This window comes from Pantherophis guttatus, chromosome 3 (assembly GCF_059756535.1).
Source record: "Pantherophis guttatus breed Tessera chromosome 3, ASM5975653v1, whole genome shotgun sequence".
In the NCBI taxonomy this organism is placed as follows: Eukaryota; Metazoa; Chordata; class Lepidosauria; order Squamata; family Colubridae; genus Pantherophis; species Pantherophis guttatus.
Window position 1 is genome coordinate 212107844 of NC_142065.1, and position 8410 is coordinate 212116253.

Sequence of the window (8410 nt, forward strand, 5' to 3'; positions counted from 1 at the left end):
CAAACTGAACCGGCCACCACACCCACATTTATACCCTGTGGGGTGTGGTCCAGTGACTCAGCTAATCTCTGGCACGCCTTCCCCTCTTCTGCGCACGCTTCTCCCTGCGCCTCTGCTGAGGGTCCAGCCAGCACTTATCTTCTTCATCGCTGTCCACCTGTGGCTGTGGGGACATGCTTGGCTCTGAGCCTATCGTTTGGCCTTTGGTGTCCTCCGGTGGCATTGCCAGAGAGGAGGGTCTTGGAGTGGGAGGCCTTGCCAACTCCTCTCCCTCACTCTCAGAGTCTGCATCTGTCGATAGCCCAGGCTCAGGCAACGGAGCCACAACAGGAATGAAGGGGAATTATACTGCCAAAAAAATGTAATCGTATAGGATAGCACATATAGTGGTGGCCAAAATTGTGGAAACCTTTTTGGGAAAAGTGTGTTTTCTAAAACTAGCTAATAACACCACTTTTTTTTTTTTTTCGGAGTAGTACCATAAAATTATATATCAATGGAAAGATAATTTAATCAAGAATGCAATGCAATAACTTTTAGGAAGGATTTGCTGTTAGAATAGCAGTGACAGTAAAAAGAAGAAAAGTGAAACACGTAGAAAAAACGAGATCTACAAAAACGATCACCATAGAAAAAAACAAGATATACAAAAATTATCATGTCATTTAATAGTTAGTTGGGTAACCTTTAGCATGAATGACGGCCTTACAACATCTTCCCATGGAGTGAACCAAGTCTTTTAGTTCTGCAGCTGTTTATAATGTGAAGCCAAGATTGAATGATGGCTTCTATTAACTGAGTTTTATTGCTGGGTCGCTTCTGACTAACAAGTTTCTTTAGTCGGCTCCCTAGATTTTCAGTTGGGTTATGAAAGTCTGGGCAAATCCCAGGCCATTCCAGCAGTGAATGCTGGAAACTCCAAAAAAAAGTTGTGTTATTAGCCATCAAACCTTAAATATACACTTTTCCCAAAAGGTTTCTGCAATTTTGGCCACTACTGTACAGGGAGACTTCGACTTGCAAGCATTCGTTTAGTGACCATTCAAAGTTACGACAGCACTGGAAAAAGTGACTTATGACCATTGCAGCATCCCCATGATCAATCTTCAGACAATTGTATTGTATTAAAGTGGTATTAACACCATGTGATCTTGATTCTTTCTCTCTAGTAATGCAGTTTAGGATTGTGTTGGCTATTTTGGCTGCTGCTGCACACTGCTCACTCATATTTAAGTGATTGTCCATTAGATCCCTCTTACTACTATCAAGACAGGTACCACCTATACCCGTGATGGCAAACCTATGGCACACGTGCCACAGATGGCACGCATAGCCATATTAGTGGGCAAATGAGCTCAGCTCCGTCACACATGTGTGCGCCAGCCAGCTGATTTTCAGGCCTTCTGGGCCTACCAGAAGCAGGGAAACAGGCTGTTTCCTGCCTCCGGAGGGCCTGGGGTGTGTGGGGAAGGCCCCTTTTTCTCACTGGCTCCAGAGCCTCTCTATGAGTCTAGGGAGGGCAAAAACAGCCTTCCCCACCCTCTCGGAGACCCTCTGGAAGCCAGAAACAGTCCATTTCCCAACTTCCGGTTGGACAGGAAGTGACCTTTTTGCTATCCACAGCCTCCAGAGACTCCTAGAGATTTCCAGTGTGCACATGTGCACCGGTCATCTGGTCTTCCGGTTTTTGGCAGGCATGCCCACGCAAAGACCAGCTGGCCTCCACACCAGGGGTGGGTTCTAAGTTTTTTTACTACTGGTTCTGTGGGTGTGGCTTATTTTGTGGGTGTGGCTTGGAGGTCATGTGACTAGGTGGGCGTGGCTAGCTGGTCAGAGTCATTTCTGGAAGGTCCTCACACTTACGACCAGTCCTCGCACTTACGACCCAACTCATTTGTTTGCTTTTAACACTGATCAGCTGTAGGGCGGCCCTTTGAAGCCCCGCGGCAAGAGTTTAAACAGTTTTTTTTCCCTCCAGTCATCAGCTGGGACTCAGGAGGCAGCAATAGATTGGGGGTGGGGCCAAATAAAAGGTAAGAATAACGGGGGTGGGGGGGAGGGCGGGGGCGAGAACCGGTTCGGTGACGTCATATCATCACTGCTACCGGCTCGGCCGAACTGGACCGAACCAGGAGGAACCCACCACTGCTCCACACCAGTGGTGAGTTGCCCCCGATTCGCACCAGTTCTATAGAACCGGTAGTAAAAGCAGTGGGGGGCTCTGCCCACTGACCCCGACGTCATCAGAACGCTTCTGCGCATGTGTGTCAGCAAAGCGAGCATGCGGGGGCGACCCCATTGCAAACCGGTAGTAAAGGTAAGTAGAACTCACCCCTGCACCACGCATGTGCATGCTGGAACCTGAAAGAGCAACCAATGATGACTGGCGTGTCTGGAGAGATGGCTCTGCATGCTACTTCTGGCACGTGTGCCATAGGTTTGTCATCACAGGTATAGGTGGTAGCTGGCTCAACAACAGTAACTGTGAGAGGAACTTTGGAGTCCTAGTGGACTATCACTTACCGTATTTTTTGGAGTATAAGACGCACCATTTTACCCCCAAAAAGACGGTGAAAATCTGGATGAATCTTATCGTCCGAATGTAGCCCCGCCTACCCGCTGGCCTCCACCCTTCGGACATTTTTGGGCAGTTCCAGGCAGCGGGGATCTGGGTTGAAGCACAGCCTGAGGAACAAACCTCTTTGGGACGGTCTGGGGGGGCGGGGGAATTTGCCCGGCGGCTTCAACAAACAATGCAGGCCCCATGATTCGCGGCTGGTCCCCCCTCTCAGCTCAGCTGAGGGCAGACAATGGCCACAATGACTTCACTCCCCATGTGAGGAGCCGCTGCCGCCACCACCACCTAAGCCCTCTCCGCACCCGGGATCTAATGGACAATCACTTAAATATGAGCCAGCCATGTGCTGCAGCTGCCAAAAAAGCCAACACAGTTCTAGGCTGCATTAACAGAGGGATTGAATCAAGATCACGTGAAGTATTAATATCACTTTATAAGGTTTCGGTAAGGCCACACTTGGAATCCTGCATCCAGTTTTGGTCACCCTATTATTAAAAAAAGATGTTGAGACTCTGGAAAGAGTCTGGAGAAAAGCAACCAAGATGATTGTTTATTTATTTATTTATTTATTTATCAAATTTTAGGGGTCTGGAGGCTAAAACCAGGGGTGAAATGCTCCCGGTTCGGACCGAATTGCCCGATCTGGTAGCGATGGAGGCGGGTGGTTCGGAGAATCGGTAGTAAAAATCCCTCCCACCCCCTCATGCCCAGCTGAGCCGCACAATCATCAGAGGGTTTTTTTTTTTACTTTTAAAAGCATTTTTTCTACTACCTCTTCGGCCAAAAAAATGCTTTTAAAAGTAAAAAAAAAAAGCCTCTGATGATCGTGTGGCTCAGCTGGGATCATCAAAGGCTTTTAAAAGAAAAAAACCCTTTTTTTCTTTTAAATGCCTCTGACGATCCCAGCTGAAAAAAGCCTCTGCCGATCAGGCAACTCAGCTGGGATCATCAGAGCCTTTTGAAAGCATTTTTTTAAAACCTCTTCGCCGAAGAGATTGTAGAAAAAATGGTTTTAAAAGTAAAAAAAAAAATGGCCATGCCCACCCAGTCACATTAACACCCCCCCACCAAGCCACGCCCACAGAACCGGTAGTAACAAATTTTAGATTTCACCACTGGCTAAAACATATATAGAACAGTTGCTGGAATTTGGGAATATCTTATTTAATTACCCCCAAACAATACCTATTCTCTGATGCAGGAAAAATGCGACGTTTATTTGCAGCTGGACAAGAGAGAGACGGAGTGGCTTTTGGGGAAAAGAAAAGGAAGGGAAGCTTGCAAAATATTGCTTAATTGCAGCAGGAACTCTGCTTAAATTCTGGCTGGCTGGCGGCGATTTGATTTGGTGCAGTGAGTCGCCGATAATTAAGCTGCTGGATCTTCAGAGTGAAAATCTTGGCAAACAACTGGGCACTGCTTTTAGAGTTTGATCACACACACACACTCACACAAACACACACACACACACGGATGTTAATTAAAGAGAGAAATGCCAGACATTTAACGGAGATGGTTTGTGCTTCGAGAAAGGTCAGAACGCAGCGAGAATTGGAAAAAAAAAATATCTCACCTACATCGACCCACCCACCTTATGGACAGTGGGGTTTTTACCGGAGTAAGCTGGGTTGTTGGGGGGTGTGTGTGTGATGTCCAGAGTATTCCCTAAAAATACTCAAATACCCCCCCCCCATTTTTTATTTGTATATAACATAGCATACAAAGAAAATGCAAAAAGAAATGGTAGGGAAAATAGGGAAGGGGAAAGTGAAGGAAAAGAAAAGGGGGAAAAGAAAGAAAAGGCATTGATTTCCAACTCTCTTTGGGGCAGTAGAATAAGATAACATTAAACCAGGGGTGAAATGTAAAAATTTGTTACTACCAGTTCTGTGGGCGTGGCTTGGTGGGGGGGTAATGTGACTGGATGGGCATGGCCAACTTTTTTTTTTTTTTTTTACTTTTAGAACCATTTTTTCTGCAACCTCTTCGGCTGAAAAGGTTGTAAAAAAATGCTTTTAAAAGCCTCTGACGATCTCAGCTGAGCCGCATGATCATCAGAGGCTTTTTAAAAAACTTTTAAAACCATTTTTTCTGCAACCTCTTCGGCCGAAAAGGTTGTAAAAAAAATGCTTTTAAAAGCCTCTGACGATCTTAGCTGAGCCGCACAATCATCAGAGGCTTTTAAAAAAACTTTTAAAAGCATTTTTTTTTTGGCGGAAGAGGTTGTAGAAAAAATGCTTTTAAAAGCCTCTGATGATCCCAGCTGAGCCACGCGATCATCAGAGGCTTTTTTTTTTTTTTTTTACTTTTAAAAGCATTTTTTCGGCCGAAGACGTTGTAGAAAAAAATGCTTTTAAAAATAAAATAAAAAGTCTCTGATGATTGTGCGGCTCAGCTGGGCATAGGGGCAGGGCGCAAAGATTTTTGCTACCGGTTCTCCAAACCACCTGCCACCATCACTACCGGATCGGGCGATCCGGTCTAAACCGGGAGCATTTCACCCCTGCATTAAACCTCAACTTTTTACTTTTACATAATAGTATAAAGTAGCCATTTCTATAAAAACAAACCAGTCTAATCGGTAACATCCAAAATCAAAGTTTCATTTTTTTCCACCTCAAGCACCAAGTCCAGAAGCAGTTTCCAAGCAGAAATAAAAATATTTATATTTTTCCATCCCAAGCACAAAGTCCAGAAGTGGTTTCCAAGCAGAAATAAAGGTATATTTTTTCACCCCGAGCACAAAGTTCAGAAATGGTTTCCAAGCAGAAATAAAAGTATTTATATTTTTTCACCCCAAGCACAAAGTTCAGAAGCGGTTTCCAAGCAGAAATAAAAGTATTTATATTTTTTTCACCCCAAGCACAAAGTTCAGAAGCGGTTTCCAAGCAGAAATAAAAGTATTTATATTTTTTCACCCCAAGCACAAAGTTCAGAAGTGGTTTCCAAGCAGAAATAAAAGTATTTATATCTTTTTTTTTCTTTGATCAAAACAGTCAATTTGGACACTTCAAGTTCCAATGCATTTTGTCCTCGACTTATCAGAGTTTGTTTAGTGACCATTCGAAGTTACAGCGGCCCTGGAAAAAAGTAACCTATGGCCATTTTTTCACATCTACATTCATTGCAAAGATCCCCATAGTCAGGTGATTAAAATTCAGACGCTTGGCAAACTGACTCATATTTATGACAGTGGCAGTCATAAATTGCGACCTTCTGACAAGCCAAGTTGACGGGGAAGCCAGATTCACATAACTACCATGTGGCTAATTTAACAACCTCAGTGATTCACTTAACAACTATTCCAAGAAAAGTTGTAAAATGGGGCAAAAGGCCCAGAAATTTTGGGCTCAATTGTAGTTGTAAGCCGAGGACTACCTGTACAAGGGAATGCTAGTCATGCCCTCTGGGTTGTAAATTAAACCCTAATTTTAAACTTTATGCACAGAGTTGGGCCATGCCATAAATATACAAGTAGTCCTTGATTTACAACCACATTTGAGCTCAAAACTGCCATTGGTAAGCAAGGCAGTGCTTGTGAGCATTGCTCCATTTTGCGACCTTCTTTGCCACCATCGTTCAGTGAGTCGTGTAAGCTGTTCAGCGAATCTGACTTCTGTTGTGGCCTGTACACAGCCTGTGCAGCTAGTAGCTGATTCCGACAGCGAGGCGGCAGGTGTGGTGCTGCACCAGCAGCCTGTGCAGCTGGCAGTCGAGTCGGACAGTGAGGAGGCTGGAGAAGGTGTGGTGCCAGAGGCGGGGATTCAGCCAGGGCCTTCAGAACCTCCAGAAGCTCCCATAAGTGAAGAGGACAAAGAGGAGGAGCCTCTTCTCGATGCACGGGCATGCAGAGCTGCCAAAAGGCGGGAGTGGCTCCTCAGGAGGAGGTCTCCTCGAGAGTAAGGCTTGGGGCTAATTGGCCACTCCCTTAGCCTATTTAAGGAGGAACGCTGACTGAAGCAATTTGCAGGGAACAACTTCGTTCACATACCTTTGTGTCTTGTCTTGCTTATCTTATCAGCTTCCTGCAAATTGCTTCTGGGCATTCTGCCAACCACAGTAAGCTTTCAGTTATTATTCTTTGAATTCTTGGTGGCTGTTAATGCAATGAGTTGGGTGATCCAATGTTGTCTAGATTGGCCCAAGGTGGTTTGTGAACCTTGAGGACATCTAAAGGTCTACAATCAATCCTCCGTTTCACAGATCCTTCCAACTTCATCAATTTGTCGTGTGTGTGTGTGTGTGTGTGTGTTAATCTTTGGCCTCCCTGTTTTAGCGATACAAGTGCTGAGATAATTAGATCGAGCCTGTCATGTCAAGCCACATTGCAAGATATACGGCTCCAATAAAAATTACTCATATTTCATTCCTAAAATTGCACATTGCAGAAGGAGGTGTCGCCAGTTAGATGATAAATTATGGTTTGTGTTTCAGGCTGTGTGTGTCTTTGTGTATGTGGTGAGTTTTGAGCTAATGACATTGTGCAAAGAGGGAGGGGGGATTCAGAATCTTGGAGAAACTCGAAAGCTTACAAGAGCGCAAATGAGGACGTGGGCTTAAAAATCCTTATTTTATTTCTATTTTTTTTGAAATAATTTGTATTTGCTTTACCATCCCAAATTCCTGTTTGCAGGATACTCAGCCTGGCAAACCGAATCATCAATAAGTTATTTAGAGATTGTAGAAGGGACAAGCAGGGCTAGACTGTCAAAAGAGAAAAATGTCTTATCAGAACCGAGACAGCTGATATTAAAAAGCAATAACAGCCCTCAAGGATTCCATAAATACGTTTCCTTCTTTTGCTTCGGCAGGAAAACTGCTCAAGGAATTCACTCAAAGGTTATCGGCTGTCTCCTTGAATTAGAAAATCAGAATAGAATAGAGCTGGGAGGCACCTTGGAGATCTTCTAGTCCAACCCCCTGATCAAACAGGAGACCCTATACGTGTCATGGCGAACCTTTTTGCCATCATGTGCCAAAAGCAAGGGAGCGCGGGGGTGGGGGTGTCACACGCACACGTGCCCACACCGATAATTCTATGCGCTTCCCCCAACACGCATGCACGCACGACCTCCCCCCGCTTTGGGCATGAGATGGCACGATGGGACTGGAAGTCAGGAAATGGGCCGTTTCCACCCTCCGGAGGGCCTCCGGGGTGGGGTGGGGAGACGATTTTCACCCTCCCCAGGAAGGAAGGAAGGAAGGAAGGAAGGAAGGAAGGAAGGAAGGAAGGAAGGAAGGAAGGAAGGAAGGAAGTTTCTGACCTTGTGGTTTTCTTGCAGACATCTCATCATCCAATTAGGAAACATCAACAGTGCTAGAAGGAGATAGGATTTGTGGAGAGGAGGAAGAGGAGGAAGAGGAGGGGAGGAGGTGGAGGGGAGGAGAAAGAAGAGGAAGAGGGAAGAGGAATAGGAGAACTGTGGGTCCTTGGTGCTCTCAGAGCTTGGTGGTTTTCTTGCAGATGTTGCATTACCCAACTAGGTAATACCTTCAGTGCTGAAGGGGGTGATGTTTGTGCTTTCTAGCACTGGTGATGTTCCCTAGTTAGCTAATGAAATATCTTCAAAAAAACCACCAAGCTCAGGGAGCACCAAGGACCTCACAGTTGTCCTCCTCCTCCTCCTCCTCCTCCTCCTCCTCCTCCTCCTCCTCCTCCTCCTCCTCCTCCTCCTCTTTCTCTCCACAAACCCCACTCCCTTCTAGCACTAATGATGTTCCCTAGTTAGGTAATGAAATGTCTTCAAAAAACCACCAAGCTCAGGGAGCACCAAGGACCTCACAGTTGTCCTCCTCCTCCTCCTCCTCCTCCTCCTCCTCCTCCTCCTCCTC

At 45.5% G+C, this 8410-nt stretch overlaps 1 protein-coding gene across 8 annotated transcripts in view; it reads left to right on the forward strand.

Annotated features, from left to right (window-relative positions):
• The window catches only part of ADGRB1 (adhesion G protein-coupled receptor B1), a 387137-nt gene that overhangs the window by 193873 nt on the left and 184854 nt on the right, over positions 1-8410 (forward strand). The gene's annotated exons all lie outside the window — the stretch shown is intronic.